Source organism: Triticum aestivum, chromosome 2D, assembly GCF_018294505.1.
Source record: "Triticum aestivum cultivar Chinese Spring chromosome 2D, IWGSC CS RefSeq v2.1, whole genome shotgun sequence".
Taxonomy (NCBI): domain Eukaryota; kingdom Viridiplantae; phylum Streptophyta; class Magnoliopsida; order Poales; family Poaceae; genus Triticum; species Triticum aestivum.
The window spans coordinates 96,603,642-96,619,388 of NC_057799.1; positions in this window are offsets into that span (position 1 = coordinate 96,603,642).

The window sequence follows — 15,747 nt, forward strand, 5'->3', positions numbered from 1 at the left end:
CGGGCGGCTTCGGCGGGGCTCCTTCGGCGGCGGGGCGCGGGACGGGGTGAGGGAGGCGGCGGGGTCGGCGGGTACTTATAGAAGGGGAGGGGGGCTGCCGTGGGGGAGGGGCAAGGCGGCGGGGTGGCGGCCTCGAGCCGGACTGGGGCGGCGGCGCGTGCTCGATCCGGTCTCCAGGAGGGAGACGGAGGCGCGGGGAGATGGGCCGGCCTGGCTCGGCTGGGCCTCAGCCCAGTTGGGCGCGGGATCTCTTTTTTTTTAAATAATTCCGCCAAACCTAAAAAAACCTAGAAAAATAAATAAAAGTCTAAAAATACCAGAATAAATTTTCACCGTCTAATTAAAATAATTAGAACGAGATGAACATTTTCTTGGCCCTAAAAATGCAGTTTTGAAAACGTGCAATTTTTCTAATGCAAATAAAATCCGAATAAAATCAAATATTTGATTTTAATATTTTTCCTCCAATATTTCAATTATTTTGGAGAAGTCATGTTTTCTCCTCTCATTTATTTTAATATGAAATATTTTTCGGAGAGAAAAATAATTAAAACCAAAAATCCTTGTTCCATTATTTGATAAAAATCAAATATGAAAACCGGGAAAATCCCCAACTCTCTCCTAGGGTCCTTGAGTTGCTTAGGATTTCGAGGATTTGCCAAAATGCAATAAAATATGCTATGCAATGATGATCTAAAGTATAACATTCCAAATTGAAAATTTGGGATGTTACAATTCGCAACCATGAACTGTTTCTGATGAAGTATGCATCGTAAACGTTGCACCATAGAATAGCGTGTGCGATAGTTCTCGTGTACGACGATGTTACGACGGTCTGACGTTTCGTAATACTGTCCGACACTCGTACGACGATTAGCTAATCTTCTTAACAGTGAACCGTTTGTGATGGACCGCGCATCATACATGTTCTATAATAGTGAACCATTTGTGATGGGCCGCGCATCGTAAACGTAGCACCACAGAATACCGACTGTGATGGCAATGCAAGCAGAAACGAGTAGGAGTACTGTAGGGGCCCTATCCCCGACGGTTTCTGTGTTGTGTGGGAAGGACGCCCCCTATCGCCCACACTCACTTGGTGACGGTTCCAGATGCCATCGCGGAAAGGGGTTAAAAACCGTTTGTATAGCACCAACGCGCACCAGTGACACACCACGTGGTTATTGTCAAGTTAGATATGAACTACTTGTACCATATGAACTCGAATTCAAATTTTTGAATCCACTTTATACTAATTTCAAATAATAGTAAATTTCAAGCTCTAGCTAGATCTTCATAATCAAAACCATGTTTCATATGTATAATGTGCTTATGACACAAGTATGCATGGTGCCCCGCTGATACGTCCATTATGCATCATGTTTTCCTACTATAATTTATAACGCTTTTGGTCACTATTTCACTATATAATGCAATTATAATGCCTTTTCTCTCTTGATTTGCAAGATCTACATGGAGAGGGGAATTATTGGCAGCTAGAATTCTGGACCTAAAAGAGCTACAACAGATATAGCTATTTTTCTACGGAGCTCCAAATGACCTGAAACTTCACTGAGATTTTTTATTGAATATATAGAAAAATAATGGAGCAAAGAAGTACCAGAGGCAGGCCACCGGCTACCCACAAGGCAACATGGCACGCCTACCCCCCTGGGGGCGCGCCCTGATGCCTTGGGGGCACAGATGGCCTCTGGCCCCCTCCTTCTCATCATGGGAGGGGGGAATCGAAGCCATCGACATCACCAATGATCCTCTCATCATGGGAGGAACAATCTTCATCAACATCTTCACTAGCACCATCTCATCTCAAACCCTAGTTCATCTCTTGTATTCAATATTTATCCCAAAACCTCAGATTGGTACATGTGGGTTGCTAATAGTGTTAATTACATCTTGTAGTTTATGCTAGTTGGTTTATTTGGTGGAAGATTGTATGTTCAAATCCTTAAGCATATTCAGTACACCTCTAATCCTGAACATGAATATGATTTGTGCGTAGTTACTTTTATTCTTGAGGACATGGGAGAAGTCTTGTTATAAGTAATCATGTGAAGTTGGTATTTGTTCGATATTTTGATTGTATGTATGTTATTCTTCCTTTAGTCATGTCATGTGAATGTCGACTACATGACACTTCACCATACTTGGGCCTAAGGGAAGGCATTGGGTATTAATAGGTAGATGATGGGTTGCGAGAGTGACAGAAGCTTAAACCCTAGTTTATGTGTTATTCTATAAGGGGCTGATTTGGATCCATATGTTTCATGCTATGGTTAGATTTATCTTAATTCTTTTTTCGTAGTTGTAGATGCTTGCGAGAGGGGGTAATCATAAGAGGGTTTCTTCTTCATGTAAGAACAAAACCCTAGCACCGGTCCACCCACATATCAAATTATCAAAGTCGTGAACGTGAATCAAATAAACATGATGACCGTGACTAGATGACAATTCCCATGTGGCCCCAAGAACGCTTTTCTTATTATAAGAGAATGTTCTGGCTTGTCCTTTGTTACAAATTACCTTGCTACAAAACTATCTGTTGCCGCTACTTTCAGTAGCCGCAGAGAATACCTTGCTCAAAACCGCTTATCATTTCCTTCTGCTCCTCGTTGGGTTTGACACTCTTACTTTTTGAAAGGACTATATGATTGATCCCCTGTACTTGTGGGTCATCAAGGCTCTTTTCTGGAGCTGTTGCCGAGGACTGAAGCGCCTTTGGTAAGGAAACACTTTTGTTACGTGCTGAAATTTACCGTCACTTCTTTCTATGGAAAATAATCCTTTGAGGGGCTTGTTCGGCGTATCTTCACCTCGACCGGAAGCAATAAGAGTTGCTCCTCAACCTACTGAATCTACTGAAAATATTTCCTATGAAACTCCCTCTGGTATGTTAGAGAAACTGCTAGCTAATCCTTATACAGGAGATGGAACAATACATCCTGATATGCACTTGATCTATATAGATGAAATTTGTGGATTGTTTAAGCTTGCAGGTTTATCCGAGAATGGAGTTAAGAAGATATTATTCCCTTATATTTTTGGGGGGAGGCATTGACATGGTATAGGAGATTGGATGACACTAGAACATGGGACTAGACCGGTTAAAGCTGGAATTTCACCAGAAGTTTCATCCTATGGATTTGGTTCATCGTGATCAGAATTATATATATAATTTTTGGCCTCGTGAAGGAGAAATTATCGCTCAAGCTTGGGGGAGATGAGGCACACATACCCCAATCATGATCTCTCAAGAGAGATACAAAACTTTTATGCTCAGCTTTCTCATAATGATCAATCAATGCTCGATACTTCTTCTACTGGTTCTTTTACGAAGAAAACTATTGAATTCAAATGGGATCTTCTGGTAAGAATAAACACAGCTCTGAAGATGTCAGTATAAATCTTGAGTTTGATTGTGTTAAATCTTTTATGGAAACATATGCTTTTCATAAGTTTAGTGCCAAATATGGACTAGAATCTGAGATAGTAGCCACTTTTTGTGAATCATTTGCTGCTCATGTTGATCTCCCTAAGGAGAAATGGTTTAAGTTTCATCCACCTACTGAAGAAAATTGTGAGGAACCTGTTATAAATAAATATGATAAATCACTTATAATGCTGATCTAGTTGTGCCTACTGCTTATATTGAGAAACCTCCCTTCCCTGTTAGGATTAAGGAACATGCTAAAGCTACAGTTATGGTTCTTAAGAGTCATGTTAGAACACATAAACCCTCTGAACAAATTAATATGGAACCTAATATTTCAATGGTTAAAGATCTCTTGGTTGGTAATATTGATGGGCATGTTATTTACTTCTATTCTAAGGCTGCTAGAATTGTTAAACCTACTCGAAATGAACAAGATATGTTAGATAAGAATAAGCCCATAGTTGGCATGCCTATTGTTTTTGTTAAGATTGGAGATCATTTCTATCATGGTTTATGTGATATAGGTGCTAGTGTGAGTGCTATTCCATTTTCTCTATATCAAGAAATTATGAATGATATTGCACCTCTTGAGATTGAAGATATTGATGTTACTATTAAGCTTGCAAATAGAGATACTATTTCACTACTTGGGATTGTTAGAGATGTTGAAGTCTTGTGTGGTAAGATCAAATACCCTATTGATTTCTTAGTACTTAGATCACAAGAAGATAATTTTTGTCCCATTATATTCAGTAGACCTTTCTTGAATATTGTTAATGCTGAAATTGATTATGTTAAAGAAAAGGTTAGAGTTAAGTTTGGTGATGTATCTCAGGAGTTTAATTTCTCCAAGTTTTGTAAACAACCACATGAAATGAATTGTCTAGTAAATATGAAATTATTAGTCTTGCTTCTATTGTTGTGCCCCCTACTGTTCCATTAGAACAATATTTGGTAGACCATGAAAACGATAAGCATATGAATGAAAGAAATGAAATAGATGAGATACTCTTTAAACAAGCACCTACGCTTAAGCATAATTTGCATGTTGAAACTCTAGGAGACCCTCTCCCACGTAAGAATGATCTTGTGTTTGAATTAAATAAATGTCCACACTACAAAAAAAAGGACACATCCGTGACATTTTGGGCCGAACGAAAATATTTTCTGTCATACTTATGACACTTCTATGACAATAATTGTGACAAAACCCGGTATCATCATAGATGTGGTGGGGTCCTACTTCTATGACAAAAAATCATGCAGAAAATGGGCTTTTCGTCCTGGGCGGGCCGGAGACGCAGCTGCATGACATTCTTTGGGCCATCCATGACGGAAAAAACCATGGTAGAAGCGAGGGCACGGAAAATATCGGGGAGTCCCCGGTTACGGTGGGTGGTCGGGGCCGAGCAATGCGCGTTTCTCTCGTATGTACGCGCGTGTGTGCAAGGCGTTGGGCTCTAACTGAACCCGAGCGAGGCGTTGGGCTCTAACTGAACCCGAGCGATTGCACTGCAGGCTACGCGTTACTGAACCCGAGCGATCGATCGATGGCTGTTAACTGAACCCGATCAAGTGATTCCTTCGCTACTGCTGCTAACTGAAGTCAATCGATGCTGCCTCTGGATGAACAGTGAGCATTGCGGGGGGGGGTTCGGATGAACAGTTCCCGGTGGGGGTGGATGAACAGGACCATGTGGCGTTGCCTCTGGATGAACAGTGAGCGTTGCTGGGTGGTTTGGATGAACAGTTCCCGGTGGGGGTGGATGAACAGGACCCCGATCGTTCGAGCCGGTTGGGGCTGGATGAACAGGACCCCGTGGAGGGCAGGATGAACAGGACCACCCCGTGGAGGTCAGGATGAACAGTAGATGGTGGAGGGCAGGATGAATAGTAGCCCGTGGATGGGTGGTTGAACAGGAGCCCGTGGAGAGGGCTGGTTGAACAGTAGCCGGTGGAGTAGCGCGCGGTGGAGGCTGGATGAACAGGAGCCCGTGGATGAACAATCGCAGGTGGAGGCAGGAGGAGGTCGATGGTGGATGAACAGTAGCCCGTGTAGGCTAGAGGGAGTCGACGGTGGAGATGAACAGTATCCTGTGGAGTCCCGTTTTGCGGTACGCCACACCCCTCCCGATGAACAGGACCTCGTTTCAACCGTAGCGCTCCAACACAAGTCCTTTTCCTCCGTTTTGCGGTCCACCCCTCCCGATCAACAGGACCCCTGCTTCGACCGTAGGAGGTCCGTTTCCTCTGTTTTGCGGTACGCCAAACCCCTCCCGATGAACAGGATCCCGTTTCGAACGTGGCCGGTCGAACACAAGGCCGTTTCCTCTGTTCTGCGGTACGCCAGGCCTCGTTTCCATCGGCTGTTCTGTCCAAGCCCTCCCGATGAACATGACGACGCATTCCGTTCCGACCCAGCCGGTTGGCTCCCCATGAACACGACGATGACGTTGTTTCTCCGTTCCGACCCAGCCATGTACACGAGCCCTGGCCGTACGCATGCGCAAGTAGGCGTTCGAGACCCTGCCCGTATGTATGTACGTGGCCGTGTTTTCTTTCTTGCACACTGGCCGTTGTACGTACGTGTACATGCTATGTGCGCGCCTCTACTACGACACGTGCGCGCCTCTACATCGACCAGTATGTACGTACACGTTCGCGACCAGAATGACAACGCTACGTACGCTGCGACCAGGTGGGTCCCGACTATCAGGAACTTCCTTGCGTGTGAAGATGTAGCTGGTGGGTCCCAGCAGTCAGGGGGAAATGATTTTTCGCGAAATACGGTGGCCCGTCCGGTGGGTCCCCGCTGTCAGGTGGAGGAATAATTATTTTGCGCGTAATAAGGAGGCACTTCCTTGCTGTGGCCGTGGACCCAGCTGTCAGCCTCTCCACGTATAGTCCACGTCCGATGGAAGCCGTTCCTTGACCACGTTGACCACGCCGCGCCTAGAGCACCAGGGCGGTAGACGACGGCGAGGCCTAGGAAGGGGACGACGCGGAGCCGGGGAAGACGCGGCAGTGGAAGCCCGCGCGGAGAGGAGTACGAGGGTTCACTGGTTCGGCTGCGGTGTGAGGCTACCGTCGCCGTAGGGCCTGGCTAGCGGTGGGAATAGTAGGGGGCGATGAGGCCTCCACGGCAGCATAGCCGGCCACGGGAGGCAGGAGCATGCGCCACGATCGGCGCTGCTTTGGGCGGCTGGAGCAAGAAGACCAGAGGTTGAAGAAGCACTAAGGCCATTGGATGGACATCGTACGGTCACTGGAGCTAGAATCGTTTTGACTAAGTTGACAAAGCCCTCCATCCCCGTCAACTTAGTAGGCCCACCAGTCAGCCTCCCACTGTGGTGGGTCCCAGCTGGCAGGGGGTATTCATTTTTTGTGTGCAATGAGGAACTTCCTTGCGTGCGAAGATATAGTTGGTGGGTCCGATCTGTCAGCGGAGGGAACGTTTTTTTCACGAAATACAGAGGCCCTTCCGGCGGGTCCCAGTTGTCAGGTGGAGGAATCATTATTTTGCGTGTAATAAGGAGGCATTTCCTTGTGTGCGGCCATGGACCCAGCTGTCAGCCTCTCCACGTACAGTCCACTTTTGATGGATGTCGTTCGTTGACCATGTTGACCACGCCGCGCCGAGAGCACCAGGGCGGTGGACGACGGCGAGGCCTATGAAGGGAACGACATGGAGCCGGGGAAGACACGGCAGTGGCTGCCCACGCGGTGAAGAGTACGAGGGTTGACTGGTTCGGCTGCCATCGCAGGAAAATAACAGGAGGTGTGGGTGAGTAGAGGGATAGACAGGCCAGGGATGCGAGTATACGATGGGGCCGTGAGACCTGCCCGGCAGCACAGCCGGCCATGGGAGGCGGGAGTAGGTGGTTCCGACGGCACTGGTTTGGGCGGCTGGGGCAGGAAGATCAGAGACTGAAGAAGCACGATTGCCGTTAGATTGACATCTAACGGTCTGACGCCGGTAGAGTCGATTGTTGACTAAGTTTCTTTTTTGATAAACCTTGTGTACGCATGAACTTAGTAGGCCCACAAGTTAGCCTCCAAATCTATGGCAGACAACATAGAGCCCATTTTCTATTTTTTAATAATTTGCAGCCCATTTCCTAATTCTTAAGTAATTTATTACAGCCCATTTTCTGCCCAGGACCACGGTCAAAAAGTTCAACCTTATTTTGCATATTTCGGTGGAGTCCGAACTTTTGTAATCCCGAAATGATAAATATTTTTTAAGAACTTATTGATTTGCCAAAATCGTTTTGTTTTTGTAAGCAAATAAGGCGTGGGACAATTGAGTTGGTTTAAGGGTAAACCAGTGGTAAAAAATCAGCGCTGGGAGGGAAAACAACAACAAAAATAAGGATGTAAATATGAAAAGTGAATTTTATGTATTTTCAATATAATGATACGTGTATATGAACTAGTAAAACTATAGGTAGAGATTAGAAAACGGATGTAGGACATGCTTTTCAAGAGGAAAATAGAAATGGGTTGTGTGTTTGATTCAGTAAAAAAAGTGTCTGCGGATGTTGTAAGACAAAATATAACTAACGCTGGCGGGCCATAGGCCAGTAGATACCTGCTGGATCTTTGTGCCCCGTTGTCGTCATGGGCTGGGCCTGTTAAAAACAAAACCAAGCCTGGGCAGTCTACAGCCCAGTTGAAACTTGCTCGACCTGAAAAAACAATATACGTGCTCAATAAACGAGAGAATTCTGCAAGTACAGACTGATAGCTGGGATGCAGCAGGGATATTGTTTTTTCATCGTGATAATAAGAGCATGCACTTGTTTCAAAAAAATTGGAGAACTGGGAATTCGAACGGCAGGTGCTTATGCTACCCATCAAATAAAAATCAGGTGCCTGAAAATTTGTTTCGAAACAAATGAATCAGCTTTATATCCACGTCGACCCTCGGCATGATGGTTGGAAGAAAATGCCATGTTCATACCAAAAGATCGTTAACAACAATACCAACTTGCGGACGACAAGGTAGTACAAGTACCAATACCAAACTAACTTATAATCTTTTTACTCCTGGCCCTAGTGTTCGTCTGGTAGAAAATCTTGCAGAGGACCAGCTCCCGCTCCTTCTCTTGCTCCAGGTCCCCGAGGTGGTGCTGGTGCATCACCCAGTTGGTCCTCTGCTGGTCGAAGTTCTTGTTGGTGTGCAGCACCAGAACCTTTTTGCTGCCCGTCTGCCGGCCGTTGACCATCACCGGCAAGGTATTGCCGGTGTTGTGCCACATCGTGTGCATGCCGCACTCCGACTGTATCTTGCGACGCGTCCACGTGCCCCTTTTGAATGCCCTGGAATTGCGCTGGAAGAAATGCTTGCTTAGGCCACTCAGTGTGATACCTACAGTATTGTCGAATACTGGTTTTAGTGTACGTAGTTGGCATTTTCATAACATCTTTGGCATGTTGCAGCCACTTGTTTCACTTTTTATTAACTGTCAAATTGTAATTGCTTCACCAGGTCTGCGTCTAAAAAGAAAAATAGAGCTATGAACAAAGGAATATGTTTGTGCAAGTAGACGGCCGATCGGTGTCTTACCTGGAAATTTCTCAAGATGGGTATAGCATATGCCGTGCTCGCTGTCGATGGTTGGTATGAACAAATCGATGAGAGGGTGAGATCTCGCGCTGTCAGCACTCACTTTGGCCTCAAGGTGCTCGATCAGCTCCTGATCCGTGGGATCGAACTTGACGCCAGCCGGCAGCACCGGCCAATCCTTCTTCGACTTGCATGGGTTAATTCCAGTTATATGGTACTCAATGTATGATCAATCGACTGTTTTAAGTGAATGATGAAAGATTTCGATAGATAAGTGGTACTCCAAATCTGAAGTCCAGAATACCCGAACACGCCCCCAGGATTCTTGTATCACCTCACACACAGCGTGTTGTCACGTCAATTCAATGTGTGGACATGATGAATAATTTGACCGACGTATACTAGTACTGCTACTGTACTACTTACTAGTCGTATTTAGTGTCACATTTTAACCATAGGTTTAACTAACAAGTACGCACTTGAAGCCTAAGTGATATATATATATATATATATATACTGCACAGCATCTCCATCATCATTATCAGTACATCCTGCGCAGGCGAGTTAGGATGCACTTGATCCCAGAAAGGTATATATCCTTCAAACCAGAGGAGTGCTTCAAACTAACAACAGTCCAACAAAAGAGGGTCGTGCTACAGCAGCAGAATACATGGCTCAGTCTACATATCAGTACGAATCAAGTTGTGCATATTTGTTGTTGGCATGAACCACATCGCCGCATGTCGGGTTTGCTAAAGCCATCCATCGCATGGAAGCTTGATGCCTTTCACACACTGAAGATTATCTCGCAACAAGCTGTGTCGACGAATCTCTAGATATGGTGATTCATGAAACTCATGGTATGATGTGTAAACACAGTCCCCCCTGGCGAATGGAAGTTGCATAGCATGGTAATCATCGCCGATGATATGATCGATGATTGGTTGGATGATCGGATAATTGAGCCCGAGGAACATGGAGTGGTTGCCGAGGCTGTAAACCCGCCTCCAGTTGAATACACCTAGCCCAACGGAGCTGGGATCTTTCTCGAACACGAAGCAGCCATAGCCATCAATGTCACAAACGCCCTAGGCATTGTACTGCATGTGGTTTGATGAAATGGTTTGGTCAATTTGGTATGTGCAAATGAGCATCAAATGACCACCGTCAGCTGAACGAGCGATAAACCACCACCCATCGGCTGGTATGATTCCAGGTCCTGGAATCATGAAGGCCATCGCATTTGCGTCTGCTGCAACAATTCAAATTGGAGACCAAAAGGATAAAAATAAACAATCATGTTCAGAGTATGTGTGGAATTAAGATTATTATAACAGTGACACAGATCATAGATAGAGAATTGCAATGTCGTGGTCATAATCATACCCCAAGTTAAAAAAATAAGCCAATCGCTTTCATATTCTAGCAATATATCATGGTTCAAACATCATGTAACAATGAGAGGAAAACAGATATGACAGGGCCTACTCATATTCTACCATAGCACTTACTACAGTGATCATATCAACTCTAAGCAATAACATGTGTTGTTATAAAAATCCTGGAAATGAGAGTAACATATAGCAATCATGAGGTTATACTCATAATATCTATTCTAACAATCATTAGATACCAATTGTTCTCATATCAACTCTAACAATAACATGTGTGGTCATAAAAATCTAGGAAATGAGAGGAACATATCGCGATGATGTGGTTATAGACATACTATATATTCTAAATTTGTAACAATGAACAGGCAATCGTATTCTTAAGGTAAAGATGAGATGAGATAGAACAATTACACGATGATAGATTCCACCAGTATAGGCAGCCAATCTGTGCGTCGATCGCATAAACGATGCCACCGTGCACTATAGCATCAGACAGAAGTGTTGGGTGAAGAGGATCGACGATGAGCCATAACCATGTATGGCGACCGTATTCCAGATAGACTAATCCCATGTTGAACACGGCAATGAGCTTGTAATCCATGTAGTCTTCTGATGGTGTGGGCACTTCGCAGATTACAACCTTCAGCAAACAGAGGTCGAGCCAAAAGCTCGACGCGTCTCGTGCGTAGTAGGCAGGAGTGTCCGGCGGGCCGCAAGGCTCGATGGCGGCGGTATCCAAAGATGGAAGGGTGATCTCTCACTGGGTGTAGATATCCACGTGACGCCACGGACTACCGGATTGGTGGATGAGGACGATCCAGTTGGACTTCATGCCCACCCAGTAGTGGCCGCGCATGAAGGGCAGGTGGACGGGTAGTGGTAGCATGTCGAGGGGCACCACAGCAACCTCCATAGGATCGTCAAGTCAGTGTCTGGGCCACCTGCGAGGATCGGGCATCAGCAAGCAGGGTGTCTTGAAAAGAGCCGGCCGGTTGCAGACGAGTAGACGATACAAAGACACCGAGCATGCGGCCAGACGGGCGGTGCTGAGTAGGTCAGATATGCTCCAAGAGAACATCGGGGAGGGAATTCCAATCGCGGCTCTACGTGTCTGTCGGTTCTGCCATTGGGGTTTTCAGTGCCTGCGAGCCAGCGGGGAAGTGGATTCGGGCTGGCGAGCGAAGAAGCTTCTCCTCGTGTGGCTGAGCAGTGAGCCGGGGGATATGGTACGCGCGAGCTACCAAGGAAGATAGCGCGGGTGGGCGAGCAATGAGCGGGGGGAAATGGTGTGCGGCCGACGATGGGGAAGAGAGGAGGAAGAAGAGTGGAAGACGGGGAAGAAAGTGCATTAAATCTCAATTCTACTACTACTACCAGGATATACCGTCCTTCGGATTGTAAATAATTACACCGATGACATGTGGGTCTACCACAAGAGGGCCCATATGTCAGTTAATGGAGGACAGAAGCATGCTCTACTGGCAAACATGATGGCAGTACTGGGTAAGGCTGATTTAGTAACACCAACACGTTGGTTCAGCTTATTAATTAAGTGTCCCATCTGCTGTTGCGTGTATTGTCACTTCACTGCGAAGACTAGTTGAATAGTTCTCTTTGTCCGAGATGGGGAATAATGGATCGCGAAGACTTCCTTTCTACATTATCCCTATGCCTCTATGCTCACTTCACTCATTTTGCTCCGTATGTAGTCACTTGTTGAAATCTCTAGAAAGACAAATACTCTGTATTTGGGAACAGAGGGAGGATTTTACTCCGTATTTGGGAACAGAGGGAGGATTTTACTCCGTATTTGGGAACAGAGGGAATATCACGATATGGAGGGAACAGAGGAAGCTTGAAATATGAACATGTCAATGGGAGGGAGTAATCCCCATGCATGCATGCAACATGCAACACTCACACGTACACATGGACGCACGCAACACTCAAGCACCCATGCGGCACACAGCACACGATGCAACACACACGCTCACGCTCAAGTGCTCAACCTACTCCCTACGTTCATGAAAGACTGTACATTTAGGGATTTACACATTGACCAGGGCATAATTAACACCCAAAAGTTATGTGTGCATGCGACCATTGAGAGAAGAAGATTAAATGAAGGTCGTTGCATGCTGTAATTAAGGATAGACATGTAGCCTATACCTAGAGCACAAGTTGGTGCATTAGTCAATCAATATCGATTTAGATTAAAGGCTAAATGCATTGGAAGTGTAGATGTACTATACTCTTTGTTTTTTAGTTGATTTCTTTGCTCTGCCAACTGACAGGTGGGACCTAGAAACCAGGTGACAATTTAACCTGTCAACAAAGTGCCACGTCGACTATGTGGCCGGTCAGTAGGGTGCAATACGGTGCTCTACGATGAGCTAGTGATCATATAATCACCACAAAACTATATATAGTGACCGTAAAGAGCGTATTGTTACATACGTTGACCGTCAGTGTATTTTTCTCGTTTCAAATTAAGCCACATTAACTAGAAAGGACGCAGTATGGACTAGTACTAGTACTGCTTTGATGTGTCCCGTCAACTCGCCGAACGAGGAGAAGCTTGCTTACTATGCCTCTCCCTCGCCCACGCGCGCGATGGTTTGCAGGATGAGGAGAGGGTTTTGACTATAGCACGCCCTCTCCCTCTCCCTCGCCCTCGCCCTCACGGTGAACGTGCAGCAGTTCAATCGGTGTCAAATTGCTAGAAGCATAATGTGTACTGTAGTATCATCATTGTTGGACCTTCCGAAGAGGCGAAGAGCCAAGTGCAAGGTTCACACGATTACGAACTGTTGAACCTCCCGAAGAGGCAAAGAGCCAAGCGCAAGGTTTTATAGGAGTTGTCGTCCTAGTAGGAGCGTACTAAAACTATAGCGAATGATGCTACTGTATGATGCCGCCACGTCACGTATATCCAAAGCTGTGCCACCTTTTTTTCTCAAAGAGCGTGTTGGAGCCCGTGCAACAACCACACAAGTTGCACGTACACATAACACATTTACTAGTAATAAATTCTAAAGGACAAATGCCAGTATGCCACGCAAGTTCATCTCCAATTCATGTGATAAATTTGTGCATGACTAGTCTACATATATTCACAGCGCTACCATTCACAATTTACCGTACTCCACTTACACGTTATAGATGGGCTACATGTCCTCCTCCAGGTTCCAGTCCCATGTGTTCTTCATGGATGGCACGATCCATAGCGGTGGGCAACGGGAATCATTGTCGCAGCTTTCTAGTCCGGTTCCACACGATGGAGACTCATCCAAGCTGAAGCGGCATAAATCAGGGATAGCGTGTCCCAGCATGTCGTTCATCCGGCGGTGCGCACGGAAGACACAACCATGCTTCATGAATGGCAGGCCTTCTGTGTCGTGCATGGAAGGTGGCATCCGCTTCACAATGGGGTAGCTGTCCCCAATGAAAAGCGAGTACTCTCCAAGAGTGTTCCTCGGCACCCACGTAGCATCACGGGGGTCGAACTCGGCGCCGTTCATCTGGTACATGCGGCATCTCATATCTGGACACATGGTGACATACATAGTCAAGGTCCATGCATAATAATGTTGTGCTCAAATATGGCGGTCAGTAATACTGTGCAGCAAATAGTACTACTCCGGTATAGAGGAAGTAAAATAACCGGCTTATTATATATAGCCACTGTTGGCTACATGGATGAGATAGTAAGACATGGAAAAGCAAAAATGGTGGCAGCTAGTGGGTTCAAGTCTTCCAGGGCCTAGCTAGCTATACGCGTCCTCCAAGGTAAAAAGTACTCCTAGTACGTAAGTAGAGTACTAGTACAACAATGAAAGAGAAGGCGAGAGGGTTAAAAAATGGAATACCTGGGTAGATGGTGACGGTCCGATTGTGGTAGATTGTGTGACCATGTTGCACATCAGTGGTACCATGGGTAACGACTGCTAAGAAAGTTGATCCCAATATGCCAAAGTCAGCTACATGGTTCCAGGTTAGACCGAATCGCGGATGCAAATGCACATCCAGGATCGGCGATCTTATTTTGATCGCGGGACGATTGGTCCCTGCAAAATAATGGAGTACCGTTAGGGATGCAAATGATGGTTTGTGCATTCCGTTTGTAATCTCCCGTACCGTAGGATGGCAACCAGATGAAACAAGTCCCCTGGCTTGTCACCGTGAAGATGCCGCCTAGATGGCGCACGGCGTCTTCGAACGTGTAGGGGTACAAATCTGCCGCCGCCAACATGCGCCAGCCTCTGCCGTTACTGCCTCTTGCATTGATGGCAATCCTTATGTCGAACACCGCGATGAGATAGTAATCGTCGTAGCCGCATCGCTTTGTCGGCGGGTCTGTAATTTCTATCTTCTTCAATCTCATGTAGGCATCATCATACGTATTCAAGCCCAGCCAGTCCGGAAGGCCGATCCCAATGGTGGAGAAGGGGTCTACCGGAACGGCCGCACTGATGTCGATGTTGTGCAAAATGATGGTGGTATCCGGCCGGAGGTATGCAAGCTAATCTTCATTGGCACCGACCCAGACCTATATATAAGATGGTGGGCAGCGGAGAAATTACGGGATGGAAATGGAATAACTAAGTACTACCTGATCAAACTCCATTACTGACCTGCTCATCGGACAAAATCCGACTAGCTCTCAACGTCGGCAACTCTAGCGGAGTCAACGTGCAACCATGGCCAGGGAGCGGTGGACTTTTCGAAGGATTGTCCCATAGAAGAACCTTCTCCTCGAGGATGCATGGAAGACCAACAAGCATGGCCTTTTCCCAAGCCATTTTAAGCACCGTCTTGAAATAGTTGGTGCAGGAAGCACCGAGTCTTGAGGCGGTGAGGACGTCGGAGCGGCGTGCGATTTCTGCCAGAGGATCGTCGTCCAAGGTCTCCCAGCCCCGACGAGGAGTAGAACCGCCTGGCGAATCCATGGGAGCAGTGACGAACTGCCTTCTCTTCGGGGGGAGGGGAACTTGCGAGGAGGAGATAAGAGCGTAGTAACTGCAGGGCCTCGTCCCTTCCAACTGTAGATCGTTCCTTCCAACTGTAGCGAAGGGTGAGGCTATTATTTACTACTAGTACTAGCATTATGGGACGTTATGGGATTGCATTATACTATAAATAATAGCACTAGTAAGAAATTTTTGGCACTAGCTAGTAGTTTTTGGCGTGGATTAAGAAATTTTGGGTATGTTTTTGCTCTTTTTTGTACACGCCAACTAGTGTCAAAAAACGTCTTACATTATGTGACGGAGGAGTACGTACTCGTACTGTAGCAGTACTAGTACTACTTTCTCAACTAGCACTTGCGAGGG